This window comes from Lactuca virosa, chromosome 4 (assembly GCF_052849685.1).
Source record: "Lactuca virosa cultivar CGN04683 chromosome 4, Lactuca_virosa_CGN04683_v6, whole genome shotgun sequence".
Classification (NCBI taxonomy): domain Eukaryota; kingdom Viridiplantae; phylum Streptophyta; class Magnoliopsida; order Asterales; family Asteraceae; genus Lactuca; species Lactuca virosa.
In genome coordinates, this window is record NC_136429.1 from 310,844,018 (window position 1) to 310,865,038 (window position 21,021).

The window sequence follows — 21,021 nt, forward strand, 5'->3', positions numbered from 1 at the left end:
ACCTTGGAAGGTTTCCATGGCATCCTAGTATATTTGTATGTATAGTTTGCATTATTTGTTGCTTGGTAGTGAAGACCATGTGGGAGTTCCCGTGGCAGGAAGACCATGTGGGGGTTCCCCTGGCAGGCAGTTAAGACCACGTGGGGATTCCAGTGGCACTAGGTGATAATGTGAAAGGACTCAATTCCTTCTTTCTTCCCCAGCGAAATGTAGCAGGAACAACCTTCCCGTAATAGCTATCCGATGATCCTGTAACTACCGCAGCCGAAGGGCTTTCCCTCTTTCGCCTATATCAAATTCTGCTACTACTTCTTCGACTCAAAGAACAGACATCTATCCTTTATCTTTCTCCCTCCAGCATGAGCGAACCTTTTCGAAAGTGGTTAGGAATGGGCGCCCCTCTCCCAGCCTGGATCCAGCAAGGTTCTATTGATCATGTCCCCTTCCCAACAGTTGTAACTTGTCTTGGGGCGTCTTTGGCTTTACGAGAGAAAGCTCGTCGTAGAAAAAAGTCTTTCTCTTCCCGTCCTGGGTCATAGGTGCGTCCACAGAAGAGTAAATTGCAATGCATCTTGCTCAGCAGGCGTAGCTTGGATTGAGAGTGTAGCGGGGGGTAAGGTAAGAAGGCCGCCAGAGAGGAAGGCAAACCGGAAGGGTTATGGCTAAGGTTTCAATAAGACCCTGGAGGATTCCCATGGCTTCATTTGTTGGGATTTATGTACTCTAACAATCCTATCGTGCACATACAACCCTAATGCTTTGGATATAAGTTTTCTCTAATTATACATGCAATAAACATTTTCCAAAGCATGAAGCCTAAACTAGCATGCAAGATGATATTTGAATCATAAAGACTAGTTAGAATATTACCTTGTGTAGTAGCTTGAATAACTTGGCCTCAAGAAAGCTTAGCACCCCAAGTGTGATGCCTCAAATGGAATCACAAAACACCAAGAACAATTAGGATGGATATGGAGAGGTTATGGAGACTCTAAAATCGGTTCTCACTCTTACAACATAAGTGGTGGTGATTTTGGACATAGAGATACATATATGGGAAATCTCCAGAAAAGTCCTAAAATTTTACCCTAATTTATGAAAAAATCCCAAACTAAAATTTGTTTACGAAAAAGCATGAATTACCGGTAAAAATGGCGATTTGACCCCTTTTTTCCGGTTTACCGGTTTCATTACTTACCAGTTTCACTAAAGTCCCATTACTTTACCCTAATTTGCGTTTCCAGAAAAAAAAAAAAAAAGGGCATAAAATGAGTTGATGTCTCATGAGATGGATATATTGGGTTACATAAGATTAGATCGACAATTTGATATTTCATATAAACGTAAAAAATAACGCAATTGTTGCTAGTTTATGTAATTATTACAGTCTTTGTTGGATGCATTTTATGTTCCAAAAGAATATACGATACATCAGGATATCAAGTTTTATGCTAAACATAGCATTATATAACTCAACATATCCATCTCATCATCTCATTTAATGACTAGGCGTCCGGGTCAACAATGAAACCAGTAAAATGTATGTTACATAGAGAAAAGGGCCAAATCATCACTAAATTTTAGTTTAGGACTTATTCGTAAATTAGGATAAAATAATGGGACTTTAATGAAACAAGTAAGTAATGAAACCGGTAAACCGGGAAAAATGGGTCAAATCGTCATTTTTACCGGTAATTCATGCTTTTTCGAAAATAAAATTTAGTTTGGGACTTTTTCGTAAATTATGGTAAAATTTTAGGACTTTTCTGGAGATTTCCCACATATATATATATATATATATATATATATATATGTGTGTGTGTGTGTGTGTGTAGAATATCAAGGGTCATGTGTAACCCTAATCCATACACATTAGTGTTGGATTAGATGTCTAAGCCCATAACTATTATTGGTATGTACTTGACCCGAGAGTAGCATGGTCCATTTGGGTTGCATATCATCAGGACAATTTGTTAGGATGGACTCTTGAGAGAAAGGTTATATGTGATTTATTAATATATTATAAGTTATAATATATTAATATGAAATCATATGTTTTAATTAGTATAGATCAAGAATTAATTTGGAATTAATTTTGTGATCAAAAGAGACTAATTAAATCTATGGGGACTAATTATGGTAATTAGTTATGTTTATATGTGTTGGGCTTATGACCCATGTTGGACCAAGTTTATGCATGGATACATAAAGAGTTGGGCCACATGAACCATGGATCATAAACCCATGGGTATGGATTTGGGTTATACCCATGACCCTTGGAATCCACCATATAAATAGGTTGCTTCATGACCAAAAACAGGTACTTCGAGTTCTTAGAGAAACATGGAGGTTTTTGGTGCATTGAATTCTCTCTCAAGTTCCACCTTTGTTCATGATGTGTTGTGACTTCATTTGAGGCTTCCACACTATTGGGACTAAGCTCTTAAGGCCAAATACATCAAAACTTCAAGCTACATAAAAGGTATGTTACCCTAACTAGTATCTTGTATGGTATATGTCAATTTCATGCCAGTTATAGGCTTAAGACCTTGGAATCATCATTGCATGTAAAATTAGTGAAAACATAGATCCAAGGTATTTAGGGTTGTATGTGCACCATAGGATGTTGTAGTATACAAAACCCAACAATTAGCCCATGATCCATCCATTTGATTTGGATAAATACTTCATGGATTAACCCATAAGCCCATCACAAATCAAACCATGGATCTTTAGCCCAACTCATATGTATCATTTTAATTATTCTCTTTTGATCACTAAATTAATTCTTAAATTAATTCTTGATCAATACTAATTAAATAATATGATTCCTCAATTAATATATTATACTTATAATATATTAATAAATCATAATTTACCTCTTACTCAAATATCCTTCCTAACATATTGCTTTGATGAGTTCAACCCAAATGGACCATGCTACTATTGGGTCAAGTACATACCAATTATAGTTATGGGCTTAGACACCTTTTCCAACAGTCTCCCACTTGGATAAGTCTAATAACTGTAATTGCCAATGTAACTTAAAATCCGATTAGCAATCGTAGCTCTCAAAAAGCCGCTGTCGAACTCTGACGCGTCCATTAGATAAGTGATCATATAATCCTCTGGTCTACAAGATATCATGTGGACAAAGACATGGAATTAAAGTCATACTCATTGTCCAACATTTTGTTTCCCAATTTCTGATTTGTTCGACATAGAACTTAATTGAACACATCAATAGAGTTCTGACTGGGCCCGGCACATAAGTCAAAACAAAATCATCGAGGGCTTTTAATCCTCATAGGATAAAATGAACAGATAAACTTTGAATTATATGCTTGTACTAACTATTCATTGAATCATACATAATAGTACGTTTTATAACATCGAGTTACTGATGCGGTTTCGCACTATTAATGTACAATCAACAAATAATCGCCAACTCATATATCTTGGTTTGAAGATTATACAATATTATCGTCTCACAATCACCAGTGATAAATTCCATGAAGTGATATGTGAGTGTGGGTTTAGTCCAATACTCAAAATCGTATTTGAAGAGCACTCATGAATGTTTGTAGCAATCTTTTGCTTTATATAACACCTTAGACAATCATACAAAAACCTATTCATGACAGTCTTCTTTCATGACCTACTTCTAAAGTATGATCGACTGTGGATAGTTTGAATAATCTTATTATTCTGGAAGTCAAAACATGCAAAAATGAAACAATAGTTAATAATTGACACAAAACAGTAACACTACTTATAAATAAAACACCTTTTATTCAATCATCAAATGTCAATTACATTTTAACTATTACAAGTTTCTAAATGTCTATCTAATCACTAAAACTAATATCGTCCTTCTGCCCGACACTACTAACGTGTCGCAAGTGCTTAACCCTACTTAGTCCCTTCGTAAGGGGATCTGCTGGATTCTCTTCTGACGATACCCTTTTAACCACGAGGAGTCCCTCTTCTACTTGATGTCTTATGAAGTGATATTTTATGTTGATGTGTCTTGATCTGCTATGATCATTTGGTTCCTTGGATAAGGCAAACTGCACTATCGCTATCACAAAAAATCTCCCTGGGCTCCTTTATAGATGGTACAACTCCAAGGTCTCCGATAAAGTTCTTTAGCCATATCGCCTCCTTCGATGCTTCACTCGCTGCTATATACTCTGATTTGCATGTTGAATCAGCTACAGCCTCTTGTTTGGAACTTTTCCAAGTTATTGCTCCTCTATTTAGGGTAAATATCCAGCCCGACTAAGAGCATAAATTATCTCTGTCGGTCTGAAAGCTGGCATCACTATACCGTACCACTCTTAAGTCATCACTCCCACCAAGGGTAAGGATCCAGTCCTTAGTCCTTCGCAAGTACTTAAGAATGTTCTTTACCGTAGTCCAGTGAGCTTTACCGGGATTCCCTTGATATCTGCTAACCATGCACAATGCAAAGGCTACATCACGGTGAGTACAGGTCATAGCATACATGATCGAGCCAACAGCAGAAGCATATGGTATTCGACTCATTTCTACTATTTCAGCATCAGTACTCGAACTTTGAGTCTTACTCAGTCTGGCATGCTTTGGATAGGTAATTCTCCTCTCTTGGAATCTTGCATGTTGAAACGTTTCAACACCTTGTTTCAACACCTTATCCCTAGAATGTAAGAAGCTTCTCTGAGATCCTTTATAGCGAAACACTTCCCAAGCCAGGACTTAACCTCCTGAAAGGTTGGAATGTCGTTTCCTATGAGCAGTATGTCATCCATATACAACACGAGAAAGCTAACTATACTGCCACTAGCTTTGACATATACGCAAGACTCATCCTCACTTCTCGAAAAACCAAACTCTTTGACTTTCTCATCGAAACAAAGATTCCATTTGCAAGATGCTTGTTAAAATCCATAAATGGATTTCTCAAGCTTACACACTTTATCAGGTTACTTTGCATCGACAAAACCCTCTGGCTAATTCATGTAAACATCCTCAGCCAACTTCCCGTTAAGGAAAGTGGTTTTGACATCCATTTGCCATATTTCATAATCATGAAATGCAGCTATGGCTAGCATAACCCTTATAGATTTAATCTTAGCCACTGGTGAGAAGGTCTCATCATAGTCAACTCCAGGAGTTTGAGTAAAGCGCTTTGCAACCAATCGTGCCTTATAAGTGATGGGTTTTTGAGAATTCTAACACTCTTATGGTGTACATGCAACCATAGAAACCTTGGATCTATGTTTTACTAAAATAGATGCAAATTTGATTTTTCCAAGGTTCTTAACCTAACTAGCATGGCATGGGGAACTTGAAACATAAAAGCTAGTAGAGGAACATACCTTTCTTGTTGCTTGGATTCCTTAAGAACTTTGTTAGCCTAGCACCCCAAATGTGATGCCTCGATGTTTCATACAACACCACAACTCTTGTAATAACTTTGAGAGAAGCACACTATCACTCAAAATCGGTTAGCCCTCCTTGTTCTAGTCTTAGTGCCGATTTTGCTAGCCTATGGGGTCTTTATATAGTGTGTCACAAGTAGGGTTACTCCATGTAAACCCTATTTGACATGACTTTTCAATTTCTCCATGATCCATGGGTTTTAACCTCCATGGAGCATCCATGGAGCACCCTATGGGTTTTAGCCCAATTCAATAAACCATGGATCATTAGCCCACTATATTAAGAATGGATTATTTACACAATCAACCCCATATATTTAATTAGTCTCATTTTGATCACAGAATTAATTCCATATTAATTCTTGATCAATACTAATTAAATAATATGATTTCATATTAATATATTATAACTTATAATATATTAACAAATCACAAGTGTCCTTCTTCTCATTTTGTCTATCCAATTATCATGATGCCATGCAACCCAAATGGACCATGCCAACCGGGTCAAGTACATACCATAAATAGTTATGGACTTAAACACCTTATCCAACAGTCTCCCACTTGGATAAGTCTAATAACTATAACTGCAAGTATGACTTCAGGAACCGATCAACAATCGTAGCTCTTTCAAAGTCTTGCGGAACTAAGATGACCTGCCATTTAAGATAAGTGCTCATATAATCCTCTGCTCTCAAGATATCAGCCGGACAAATACATGGACCAATGTTGTACATATTGTCCAGCAGTTTGTTTCCCGATTTCCGATTTGTTTGACATAGAACTAAACTGAACACATCAATTTGGTTCTGACCGGGCCCGGTACATAGATCAAAACAAAATCATCGAGGGGCCCAGATATCACTTTTAATCCTCCAAGGACTAAAAGGAACAGATAAACTTCGACTCATATGCTTGTTCTACTACTTGTTGAATTATACACAAAGGCACGTTTTATAACATCGAGTTACCAATGCGTTTTCGTATAATCAATGTATAACCAACTCATATCTCTAGGTTTGAAGACTTATATGATATTATCGTCTCACGATCACTCGAGATAAATTCCATGAAGTGATACAAGTGAGCGTGAGTTGAATCCAATACTCGAATCACTATTCCCGGAGTACTCATGAACACTGCAGCCCCTTTGTCCCAGACAAACTGTAGACCCATTCATGACAGTCTTGCCTCATTACCTACTTCCAAAGTATGAATGATTGTGGATGGTTTGAATAATATGATATACCATAACATAATTATTCTGGAAGTCAAAACATGCAAAATTGAAATGATAGTAAACGATTGACAGAAGATAGTAACACTTTACTTATAAATAAATAACAACTTTTATTTAATCATCAAATGTCAATTACACTTTACAAATTTCAAAAGCTATCTAATTTCTAAAACTAATATCATCCTTTAGCCCAATGCGCCTTTTATGCTGAAGATGCTTAACCCTACTCAGTCCCTTCGTGAGGGGATCTGCTGGGTTCTCATCTGATGATACCCTCTTTGCCACGAGGAGTCCTTCTATTCGATGTCTAATGAAATGGTATTTTCTGTCGATGTGCCTGGATCTCCCGTGATCCCTTGGTTCCTTGGCTAAGGCAAATGCACTTTCACTATCACATAAAATCTCCATAGGCTCCTTTATAGCTGATACTACTCCAAGGTCTCCAATGATGTTCTTCAGCCATATCGTCTCCTTCGCTGCCTCGCTTGCTGCTATGTACTCTGATTCGCAAGTTGAATCAGCCAATGTCTCCTGCTTGGAACTTTTCCATGTAATTGCTCCTCCATTTAAGGTAAAGACCCAGCCTGACTGAGAGCAGAAACTATCCCTATCAGTCTGGAAGCTAGCATCACTATACCCTACTACTCTCAAGTTATCACTCCCACCAAGGGTAAGGATCCAGTCCTTAGTCCTTCGCAGGTACTTGAGAATGTTCTTTACCGCAGTCCAGTGAGCCTTGCCAGGGTTCCCCTGATATATGCTGACCATGCTCAAAGCAAAGGCCACATCAGGAAGAGTACAAGTCATAGCATAGATGATCGAGCCTACAGCGGAAGCATACGGTACTCGACTCATCTCAGCTATCTCAGCCTCTGTACTCGGGCTCTAAGTCTTACTCAGTCTGGCGTTACTCTGGATCGGTAACCCTCCTTTCTTGGAATACTGCATGCTGAACCTATTCAGCACCTTATCCAAGTAGGAACTTCGACTAACTCCAATTAGTCTCTTACTCCTGTCTCTCAAAATCCTTATCCCTAGGATATAGGCAGCTTCTCCAAGGTCCTTCATAGCAAAACACTTCCCAAGCCAAGACTTCACCTCCTGCAGAGTTGGGATGTCATTTCCTATGAGTAGTATGTCATCCACATACAGTACCAAAAAGCTAACTATACTCCCACTAGCCTTTACATATACACATGACTCATCTTCGCTCGTCGAAAAGCCAAACTCTTTGACTTTCTCGTCGAAACAAAGATTCCATCCGCGAGGTGCTTGTTTCAATCCATAGATGGATTTCTCAAGCTTACACACTCTATTAGGGTACTCTGTACTGACAAAACCCTCTGGCTGACTCATGTAAACATCCTCAGCCAACTTTCCATTAAGGAAAGCGGTTTTGACATCCATTTTCCATATTTCATAGTCATGAAATGCAGCAATGGCTAGCATAACCCTAATAGACTTAATCTTCGTTACTAGTGAAAAGGTCTCATCATAGTCAACTCGCAGAGTTTGAGAAAAGCCCTTTGCAACTAGTTGCGCCTTATAAGTGTGTACATTCTCATCAAAGTCTGGTCTTCTTTTTGAAGATCCATTTGCACCCGACTGTGTTACGGCCTGGTACATTGTCAACCAAGTTCCAAACCTGATTTTCATACATGGACTGTATCTCGCTGTCCATAGCCTCTTTCCATTTAGCAAACTTGGGGCCTGCCATGGCTTCCGTGTAGCTGTTAGGTTCATCCAAACTTACCAATGTACTATCACTGATAAGTGTATCACCTACTGCAGTAATATGGAAACCATAGTAATGCTCAGGTGCATTCCTAACTCTCGTGGAACGCCTCAGAAAGCCTAGTAATGCTTAGTAACATGGATAAGTGTACATCCTCATCCATAGTAATGCTCAGTAACATGGAAACCATAGTAATGCTCAGGTGCATTCCTAACTCTCGTGGAAACCATAGTAATGCTCAGTAACATGGATAAGTGTACATTCTCATCCATGTCAGTTGGATCAACAGGAGTTGCCTCCTCAGGTTGATTGCTAGGGTTTGAGGTTCCTTCACCACTTGACTCTTGAATTTCTTCAAGGTCAATTTGTCTCCCACTGTCTCCTTGGCTTATGAACTCTCTCTCGCGAAAGACTCATCTCCTTGCCACAAAGACCACATTATCACTGGGTCTATTGAAGGGGTAACCAAAGGATTTCTATGGGTAGCTGATGAAAATACACCGCTCACTCCGAGGTTCGAGCTTATCGTGAGTCTCGCGCCTCTCGAAAGCCTCGCAACCCCAAATCTTGATGTGGTCCAAATTGGGAACTTTCCCAGTCCACATCTCGTGAGGTGTTTTGGCAACCTTTTTGGTAGGGACTAGATTAAGGATATGGGCGACAGTCTCTAAGGCATACCCCCAGAATGAGATTGGTAGCGAAGCTCGACTCATCATGGAACAAACCATGTCCAACAAGGTTCGATTACGCCTCTCAGCCACACCATTAAGTTGTGGTGTTCTGGGAGGTGTCAATTGTGAGACAATCCCACATTCCTTATGATAGTCAAGGAACTCTATACTAAGATACTCACCACCTCGATCGGATCGAAGCATCTTAATGTTCATGCCCAGCTGATTCTCCACTTCCTGCTTAAACTCTTTGAACTTTTCAAAGGTTTCTGACTTATGCTTGATTAAGTAGACATAACCATATCTACTGTAATATCAGTAAAAGTCACATCGAAGCGGTTAGCATCCCTTGTGGCGGTTCTGAAGGGTCCACACACATCTGTGTGTACAAGATCCAACAAACCTTCACCCCTAGTACAGGTACCAATGAAGGGTGACTTTGTCATTTTTCCAAGTAAACAAGATTCACAACTATCATCCGACTTTAGGTCAAATGACTCCAAGACTCCATCCTTTTGGAGTTGTCCTATGCGTTTCATGCTAACATGTCCAAGACGATAATGCCATAATGATGCTTTATCCAAGCTAGTGGAAGAATCAATACACAACACATTATTTCCTAGGTTATCTACAACCGACACAGTTTCATATACACCATCACAAGGTAATGCTTTAAAATAAAGAACATTATTATAAAAAGCATTAGTACCACCACATTCATTATCAAATGAAAAACTAAATCCTTTTTTCTACAAACCGTGAAAGGAAATAATATTTCTTGCCATTTCAGACAAGTAACAACATTTATTCAAATCTAATCTTAACCCACTACTTAGCAACAAAGAGTAAACTCCAATCTTGGTGACAGGTGAAGCTTTCCTATTCCCCATGATCAAGTTTATCTTCCCATGCTCCACATTCTCACTTCTTTTTAGTCCCTGCAAATCAGAACATATGTGAATCCCACAACCTGTATCAAGGACCCACGAATTAGAATATGGTGAGTTATTAGACGATATAGTGTAAATACCTGCATGGTTGGGTTTCACTTTCGCATCCTTAACATCTTGCAAGTACTTTGGGCAGTTTCGCTTCCAGTGCGCCTTTTCATGGCAACAGAAGCATTCAGCCTCTTTAGGGTTGGCAGAAGAAGTGACAGAACCACCTTTGGTTCTACTTGAAGAGGAGCCATCTAGAGACTTTCCCTTGGTACCATTCGAAGGGCTCTTCCTCTTCTTACCTTTACCTTGCCCGATAGCCAGAATAGGGGCGGTGGTAGGAGTTGAAGTGGTAACAACCAATTTACCTTTTAGACCACTTTCGGCGGTCTTCAAAAGTCCTTGAAGTTTGCTGAGTGTGACCTCTTCCTTGTTCATATGATAGGTAATTCGGAATTGATCATAACAAGAAGGTAAGGAGTGCAATATAATATCAATTGCCAACTCCTCGGGGAAGTTCACATTCAGCTTCATCAGACGGTCCACAAACCTTTGCATTTTCTGCATGTGGCCAGTGATGGGTTCACCATCCTTCATTCGGGTTGTTATCATGGAGGAGATTATTTCATATCGCTCTTGACGAGCACTCTGATGGTATCTTTCCATCAGATCCTGGTGCATCTCAAAAGGATAAAAGTCCTCATAGGACTTTTGGAGCTCGGCTGTCATCGTGGCCAGCATGATACATGCCACTTTAGTGACATCTCTCTCATGAGTGCTGAAGTCAGCGATCTCCTCGGGAGTAGCAGAAGACTCATCAAGTTCCTTCAGCTCCTTATCGAGGACATATTACTTGTCCTCATAGCGAGATCCTTATGTTCCTAATCCAATCATTGAAATTAGTCCCATCAAAGATGACTCTCCCACAAAGGTTCATGAGAGAGAAGGAGCCGGTAGGGTTTGAGCCAGAAGCAGCATTGTTGGAAGACATCTGAAACGGAAGAAAGACAAGTTTAGATTAGATATAAAGATTGTCCTTAATAAGACACCCAAATGTAATATTAAGGCTAGGACCCAACACAATATTTTATAACTTAGAAGAGGGATGTCGTAATCCAAGCTATAAAATATTTGAAGGTAGGTGAATGACAATTCACCAATTTCCACCATGAAAACGAAATGTATTATTAGGTTTTATTGGTTTTGAAACTCCTAGATTCTTTTAAGATTCATTGAACTTTTCAATGGCATGTTTCAATCTCGATTGTGCCCTTCAAGTTGTGTGACTGGGATGCCGAGGATCACAAAACAAGGTGTGAATAACCATGCAAATTAACATGGTACTCTTAATGTTTATCACCTAATCGATGTGTCGGTTAACCACACACGCTCCACCGATCTATAATAAACCTTAAGCCACCCTTTGCCAACCCTGTTAAATCCAAGTTACTGTGCCGGTTAACCACACACGCTCCAGTAACGACTTAAGCAAGGTGCAAAGTGTAATTTCATGGGTTAGCACCAAATTCACATTTTCCTAAAGTAACTAAGATTGGGAATTTATAAAACATTTAGTTACTTTATAATCATTATACTTTTAATGAGAATTAAATTCATTGTCCTACCCGTTCGGCTAACAACCCTCCACCAGTCAAGGAAGCGGTGGGTGAGAGTGGACACTCATTAAGCTACCATTTTATAGGCAACAAACTTATACCCCCCTTATAGACCGGCTTCGTGAATGAGGTCTACTAATGGTAAAACGACTTGATCTTATATATATATATATATATATATATATATATATATATATATATATATATATATATTATTAACTTATTATACTATAAGTATAAGGGTTGAATTTTAACTTTTAAAATTCTAAGGGTTGGAACTAAAGTTTTCTAAAGTGACTTTACATGTTCCAAAACTTGATGGTAAGTTTTGTAACTATTCAAATCTTTTCAACTTCATAACTTATGAGTTAATGGTTTATTAAAATGAAGACTCTTCATTTTATGTAACCTATGAGTTCTTTAATGGACTTTAAAATAAAAGACTTTTTGTAATCCATAACTTGAGGACAAATTATAGACTCCATTAAAACATTTAGATCAAGAATTAAACTAACAAACAATTTGCAAATAATTCCTATGATCTACTAAACTCATAAGTGTATGAACATTCATATCAACAATTTCAAGAATCATATAAACACTTATAAAACTTGAAATTTTGATAATAACCATTGAAAATGGATTAGCATAATCATTACCACACCAAAAACAGGGTTTACATGTCCAAAACAGTTTAGGGTAATGATTCTAGTCCATTTCCAGCAGCAAAACTCGAAAAACTGCACACAGGGCCTTCTACTCGTCGAGTGCAAGAACCTACTCGACGACTAGGATGCTTTTACACTTGGACTCGTCGAGTCCCCCCATGGACTCGGTGAGTTCACTCAGCAGAATGCAGATTTTTCGATTTTCTTCAACAATTTGCATCAAGTATCAAGTAAACAAGCCTAGGCTCTGATACCACTGATGGGTTTTTGAGCATTCTAACACTCCTATGGTGTACATGCAACCCTAGAAACCTTGGATCTATGTTTTACTAAGATACATGCAAATTTCATTTTTCTAAGGTTCTTAACCTAACTAGCATGACATGGGGAACTTGAAACATAAAAGCTAGTAGAAGAACATACCTTTCTTGTTGCTTGGATTCCTTAAGAACTTTGTGAGCCTAGCAGCCCAAATGTGATGCCTCAAATGTTTCACACAACACCACAACCCTTGGAATAACTTTGAGAGAAGCACACTACACCTCAAAATTGGCTAGCCCTCCTTGTTCTAGTCTTAGTGCCGATTTTGCTAGCCTATGGGGTTTTTATATAGTGTGTCACAAGTAGGGTTACACCATGTAAACCCTAATTGACATGACTTTTCATTTTCTCCATGATCCATGGTTTTTAACCTCCATGGAGCATCCATGGAGCACCCTATGGGTTTTAGCCCAATTCAATAAACCATGGATGATTAGCCCACTATATTTAGATGGATGATTTACACAATCAACCCCATATATTTAATTAGTCTCATTTTGATCACATAATTAATTCCAAATTAATTCTTGATCAATACTAATTAAATAATATGATTTCATATTAATATATTATAACTTATAATATATTAACAAATCACAATTGTCCTTCTTCTCATTTTGTCTATCTAATTATCATGATGCCATGCAACCCAAATGGACCATGCCAACCGGGTCAAGTACATACCATAAATAGTTATGGACTTAGAGACCTTATCCAAAAATAAGTTTGTACTTTCCCATCCATGTCAGTCTTCTTCTTGAAGATCCATTTGCACCCGACTGTCTTATGGCTTGGTACATTGATAACCAAGTTCCAAACTTGATTGTCATACATGGACTGAATCTCATTGTCCATTGCCTCTTTCCATTTAGCAGACTCGTGGCCTGCCATGGCTTCCTTGTAGTTGTTAGGTTCATCCAAATTTACCAGTGTACTTTCACTAATAAATGTATCACCCTCAGAAGTAATATGGAAACCATAAAACTCAGGAGTCTGTCTAACTCTACTGGAACGCCTCGGAGGTAAGGACTCACCAATCGGTTCAACTGGAGTTTCCTCCTTAGGTTGAGCGCTAGTGTTTGAGTTTCCTTCATCACTTAACTATTGAAGCTCTTCAAGGTCAATTTGCCTCCCACTGTCCTTCTGTCATATGAGCTCTCCCTTGCGAAAGACTCCTCTCCTCGCAATGAAGACAACATTGTCACTCGGTCTATAGAAGAGATATACATACCATTTCTATGGGTAGCCGATAAAATTACATCGCTCACTACGAGGTTCGAGCTTTTCGTGAGTTTCTTTTCTCACAAAAGCCTCGCAACCCCAAACTTTGATGTGTGCTAACGAGGGAAACATTTCCCTGTCCACATCTCTAAGGCATACCCCCAAAATGAGATAGGTAACGAAGATCGACTCATCATAGAACGAACCATGTCCAGCAAGGTTCGATTGTGCCTCTCAGCTACACCATTAAGCTGTGGTGTCCTAGGCGGCGTCAATTGTGAAAAAATTCCACATTCCTTAAGATAGTCGTGGAACTCGATACTAAGATACTCTCCACCTCGATCGGATCGAAGCATCTTTATCTTCCTACCCTATTGATTCTCCACTTCTTGCTTAAACTCTTTGAACTTTTCAAAGGTTTCTGACTTATGCTTGATTAAGTAGATATAGCCATATCTGCTGTAATCATCAGTAAAAGTCACATAGAAGCGGTTAGCATCCCTTGTGGCGGTTCTAAAGGGTCCACACACATCTGTGTGTATGAGATCCAACAAACCCTCACCCCTTGCACAAGTGCCAGTGAAGGGTGACTTTGTCATCTTTCCAAGTAAACCAGATTCACAAGTGTCATCTGACTTTAAATCAAATGACTCCAATACTCCATCCTTTTGGAGTTGGGCTATGCGCTTCTTGTTAACATGTCCAGGACGACAATGCCATAAGCATGCTTTATCCAAATTATTGGATGAATCGATATGCAACACATTATTTCCTAAGTTATCTACAACCATCACAGTTTCATATATGTCATTGAAAGGTAATGCTTCAAAATAAAATACACCATTGTAATAAGCATTAATACTACCAATTTCATTATTAAAAGAAAAGGTAAAACCTTGTTCATACAAACTGTGAAAAGAAATAATATTCCTCACCATATCAGACGAGAAGGAACAATTATTCAAATCTAATTTTAAACCATTACAAAGCAATAAAGAATAAACTCCAATCTTAGTGACAGACGAATTTCGCCTATTCTCTATGATTAAGTTCATCTTCCCGTGCTCCACATCCCTACTTCTTTTTAGACCCTGCAAATCAGAACAAATGTGTAACCAGATCCTGTATCAAGGACCCAAGAATTAGCATGTGATGAGTTATTAGACATAATAGTATAAATACCTGCGAAGGAGGGTTTGATCTTCCCTTCCTTTATGTCCTGCAAGTATTTGGGGCAGCTTTGCTTCCAGTGCCCTTATCATGACAATGGAAGCACTCGGATTCCTTTGCATTGGAAGAGGGTGTGACAGAACCAACTTTGGTTCCACTGGAAGAGGATCCAACATGGGACTTTCCCTTGTGACTCTTAGAAGGAGTCTTCCTCTTCTTTCTCTTCCCATGTCCAATTGCCAAGACAGGGGCAGTTGCAGTATGAGTAGGTACAACAGATTTTCCTTTCAAACTGCTTTCAGCAGTTCTCAAGAGACCTTGAAGCTTGCTTAGAGTGACCTCCTCCTTGTTCATATGATAAGTCATACGAAACTGATCATAACAAGGAGGTAAAGAGTGTAGAATAATATTTATGGCCAACTCTTCATCAAAGTTAACATTCAACTTTAGCAAGCGGTCCACAAACCTTTGCATCTTTTGCAAGTGGGTCGTGATAGACTCTCCATCCTTCATTTTGGTCGTGATCATGGAGGCAATGATCTCATACCTCTCCTGCCGAGCACTTTGATGGTACCTTTCCATCAAGTCCTGGTGCATTTCATAAGGCCAAAAGTCTTCATATGACTTTTGGAGCTCATCAGTCATGGTGGCGATCATTATACACGACACTTTGGTCGTGTCCCTCTCATGAGTTTTGTACTCAGCAATCTGTTCGGAAGTAGCAGTAGTTTCATCAATCTCCTTAAGCTCTTTATCAAGGACATATTATTTGTCCTCATAACGAATTGCCATTCTGATGTTTCGAATCCCATCATTGAAATTCGATCCATCGAAGATGACCCTCCCACATAAGTTCATGAGGGAGAAAGAGTCGGAAGGGATCGGGTTGGAAGCATTGGTTGAAATTCCAATTGCAAAATATTTGAAGGTAGGTAAATGACGATTTACCAATTTCCACCATGAAAAACGAAATTGAAGATTAGGTTTTAAAAGAATTGAAATTCCTAGATTCTTTTGAGATTCATTGAACTTTTCAATGGCATGTTTAAATCTCGATTATGCCCTTCAAGTTTGTGACTAGGATACCGAGGATCACAAACAAGGTGTGAATAACCATGCAAATTAGCTTGGTACACTTAATGTTACGAATCACCTAATCAATGTGCCGGTTAAGCACACACGCTCCATTGATCCATGATTAACATCAAGCTACCCTTTTCCACACATTGTCAGTCCCAAATTAGTGTGCCAGTTAACCATACACGCTCCACTAACGACTTAACAAGGTGCAAAGTGCAATTTCATGGAATAGCACCATTTTCACATTTTTTCCTAAAGTAACTAAGATTAGGAATTTATAAAATTTTAGTTACTTTAATAATTTTCATTATACTTATTAATGAGAATTAGTGTCCTATCCTACCCGTTCGACTAACGACCCTCCACCAGTTAAAGAAGCGGTGGTTGAGAGTGGGCACCCATTAAACCACCATTTTATAGGCAATAACCTTGTACCCCCTTATAGACCGGCTTCGTTAATGAGGCCTACAAATGGTAAGACTGGCTTGTCTTATATATATATATATATATATATATATATATATATATATATATATATATATATATATATATATATATATATATATATATATATATATATACATATATATAACTTTAATATTATAAAAGTATAAGGGTTGAATTTTAAACCTTTAAAACTCTAGGGTTTGGAATTAAAGTTTCATTAATGTAACTTTTCAAGTTCCAAAACTTGAGGGCAAGTTTTGTAACATGTCAAGAATTTTGAAATTCATAACTTATGAACTTTTATGTTCTATGAATGAGACCTTTCCAATTCCAAACTTGTGTATAAGTTATGAAACCTTCCAAGACTCTTAGAATTCTATAACTTACATTAGTTAATGGTTTCATTAATAAGGACTTTTCATATTCCATAACTTGAGGAGAAGCTATGGAACTTTTCAAGAACACATATGGATCAAATTAACTAGTCCAATTATGATATGATGATTATTTACCAATTTGACCTAATTTGATTCATATTCATGATAGTTTCAAATTTTACAAATAACTAGTATTTCACAAAAATCAAGTAGTTATCTTAGAATTTGACAAACATCATGTTATTGGATGGGGATTAACATTACCATATCATTAAAATCGAATTTTATAAACCAAAACAATTTGTGGTAATGTTCCTAATCCAAAACAGGCCAAAAACTCGAAGATTATGCCCACTGACTGTCCAACTCGTCGAGTGCACTTATGAACTCGACGAGTTCGTCATCATAAGGCATCTACTCATCGATTTCATACATGGACTCGTCGAGTAGACGCTAGCAGAATCTAGTTTTGTAGTTTTTTCAGCTTTGAAAATTACATAGTTGCATCAATACAATAGAAAACATCCTAGGCTCTGATACCACTGTTGGGATTTATGTACTCTAACAATCCTATGGTGCACATACAACCCTAATGCTTTGGTTCTAAATTTTCTCTAATTATACATGCAATAAACATTTTCCAAAGCTTGAAGCCTAAACTAGCATGCAAGGTGATATTTAAATCATAAAGACTAGTTAGAATAATACCTTGTGTAGTAGCTTGAATAACTTGGCCTCAATAAAGCTTAGCACCCCAAGTATGATGCCTCTAATGGAATCACAAAACACCAAGAACAATTAGGATGGATATAGAGAGGTTATGGAGACTCTAAAATCAGTTCTCACTCTTATAACATAAGTGGTGGTGATTTTGGACTTAGAGATACATATATATATATATATATATATATATATATATATATATATATATATATATATATATATATATATATATAAATATATATATATATATATATATATATATATATATATATGTGTGTGTGTGTGTGTGTGTAGAATATCAAGGGTCATGTGTAACCCTAATCCGTACACATTAGCCCATGATCGATCCATCTGATTTGGGTAAATACTTCATGGATTAACCCATAAGACCATCACAAATCAGACCATTGATCTTTAACCCAACTCATATGTATCATTTTAATTATTCTCTTTTGATCACTAAATTAATTCTTAAATTAATTCTTGATCAACACTAATTAGATAATATGATTCCTCAATTAATATATTATACTTATAATATCTTAATAAATCATAATTAACCTCTTACTCAAATATCCTTCCTAACATATTGCTTTGATGAATGCAACCCAAATGGACCATGCTACTATTGGGTCAAGTACATACCAATTATAGTTATGGGCTTAGACACCTTTTCCAACATCCTTATATGTTGTATGCATGGCTTATGGGATATATGTAGCTTTTATAGCTAATATGATATGTGGTATGTGGATTGTGTGTGGGGTATGCTCTGGGGGACTCACTAAGCTTCGTGCTTACGGTTTACAGTTTTGGTTTCAGGTATCATCAATTTGGAAAGGAAGGGCACGACTTTATCGCAGCGCACACACCTACGTTTTCCGCAATGTGTGATTTTGGGATGAAATCTGATAAATGTTTTCAATTAACGATGTTTTGGAATGTTTTGACTAAATGGTATCAATGCTTTGGCTATACCAAAAATAAAATTTTTAACCTTTATTTTTGGGTCGTTACAACTCAGCGAGTTGGAAGCCTCAACTCGGCATGTCAAATGGTTTTTGGCCGCGAAGTTTAATGAGTCAACTCGGCAAGTTGAGGTGCCTCAACTCGGCGAGTTGGCAGCTGGGAAGGAAACCCTAATTTTTAGGGTTTTACACCCTATTTAAAGACCTTAAGGCCTTTAGCTGGCCTCCTTTCCAGCCTCCTCTGTCCAGAAACCCTAAAATCGAGTATTTCCTTCCATTCTTGAGTAAGTGGGATTGGGGAGACCCTTAATTGTTCATTTTTGGTGCATGTTGAAGGAGCTCAGGAATTGGGAGTGGCTTGGCTTGAAGAAGCAGTTTTGGATCCAGAATTTCTAGCTCATTTGTCAAGTTTTTGAGGTATCAAGTTCCCACCTTGCTTAATAGTTGCTTAGATCTTTTGTTGGGTTAGATTGTATGGTTTTACCCATGTTTGGATGGATAATGGGGGTATAGAACGTCCCAAGTATTTATTCTTTCAGATCTGAATCTTCATGAGCACTTTTGGCATAAAGCTGCCAACTTTGTGGTCTTGAGGGATATTAAGTCCTTCTTATGGCCTATTTTGAGCATTTGAGCCTCTCCTAGTCATGCATGAGTGTAAAGTTGGAAACATTACGTGGCCATTCACCTTTAAGGGCCAGATCTGCAGTTTGGGGCTATGCCTTTGGTGATTAAGTGCTTAATGATTAAGCCCTCAACCTTTTAAGCCTAGGGTTTGAGTTTTGAACCCATTTTGATGGTTCTTAGGGGTAAATTTGGAAACTTTACCCTTCTAGATGCCCTTTTTGGTTGAGATATGAGTTGTAAAGCTCTTAGTTTCGATAATGTCGGCTTAATGGATTAAAATGTTGGGTTTCTAACGAACTCGGCGAGTTTATTTATAAATTCGGCGAGTTGGATCGGTTTCTTCCTGAATTTGAAGATTAATGGAGAAACTCGGCGAGTTGAAGGACAAATCGGCGAGTTGGGTCAACTTGGGCCATTGACTTTGACCTTTGACTTTAGTCTTTGACCAAGTTTGACCTATAAGGGGCTTTTGGGCATTTTTAGGTTTTATTTAAGGAAATCTTTTCTTTTTAGGGGTTGTATAGAGCCGATATTTGGAGTCGGTGTAAGTCCCAAATTTTGCTTGATGTATCAATCAGATCCACTTGATGGTGCAGAATCCCAATCAAGTGGATGATGCAAGATCAAATGGAGAAAAAGGAGAAGAAGAAGAAGATGATGAATCTATGATGTATTGATGATAAGATTAATGCTTTAACACAAGATTCACACACACACACACACTCTTCTTCTCTCTAACTTTCTCTCTCTACAATATGATTCTGAATGAATGCTCCTTGTGACTCTACCCCCACAACTCACCCCTACATATATATATATATATATATATATATATATATATATATATATATATATATATATATATATATATATATATATATATATATATATATATATATATATATATATATATATATGGACCGCAAACCCAAGTCCCAAACAAACAACCGCAAACGGGTTCACGACCGTAAACATGTTTACAGCCGCAAACACCACCTGAGCCGTAAACCCAAGGTTGTTTTCGGTTCTAGACCAAAAACTATTAAAGCCTAGAAAAGTAAAGTATAAACCATATTTTTAGACCCAACAATCTCCCCCTTAAATTTGTGCATAGAGAAAAACTATGAAAAAAATTAACAAAAACAAAAATAATAGCTAACTTTAAGACTGATTTGGGATCAAAGTTTTGAAATAGCCTTAACCTGTTTTTCGGTACCTCCACTTTCATGAATAGATTTGGTCAATCGCCGGTATTGTGTTCCACTTAAACACGAAAGATATTGACAAGTTGGACATATTATAAGTGACAAGAATTTTGGATCTATATTCCTAAATGATATTCCTAAAACGGCCATTTAGCTGACGAAGACCAAGGATATTGTTGTCCACCTAAATTCAGCAGTGAAATCTATAGACAACCTATTAAATGTTCAATTTTAGATATACTAGAATGGGTTTCCCGCTTCCTGATATACCTCGGTAACCAAGAACTTCCAAAGAACTCTTTACTTTAGGTGAGTAAATGATCATTAGGGGATAAGAAGGATTAAGAATGCATATGTTGAATACCCAGGTCGGATCTCTTCCAATCACGCAGAGGGATTAACATATGACTAACCAGAACAGAGTGGTTGAGAAGTAGAATCTTGCATATGTTGTGTTCCAGGTCAGATCTCTTCCAATCACGTAGAGGAGACAACATATGGCTCATAGATAGAAAGAATTGCATAGATAAGAAGATGCACAGAGATAGAGTTGCATATGTTGTGTTCCAGGTCGAATCTCTTTCAATCACG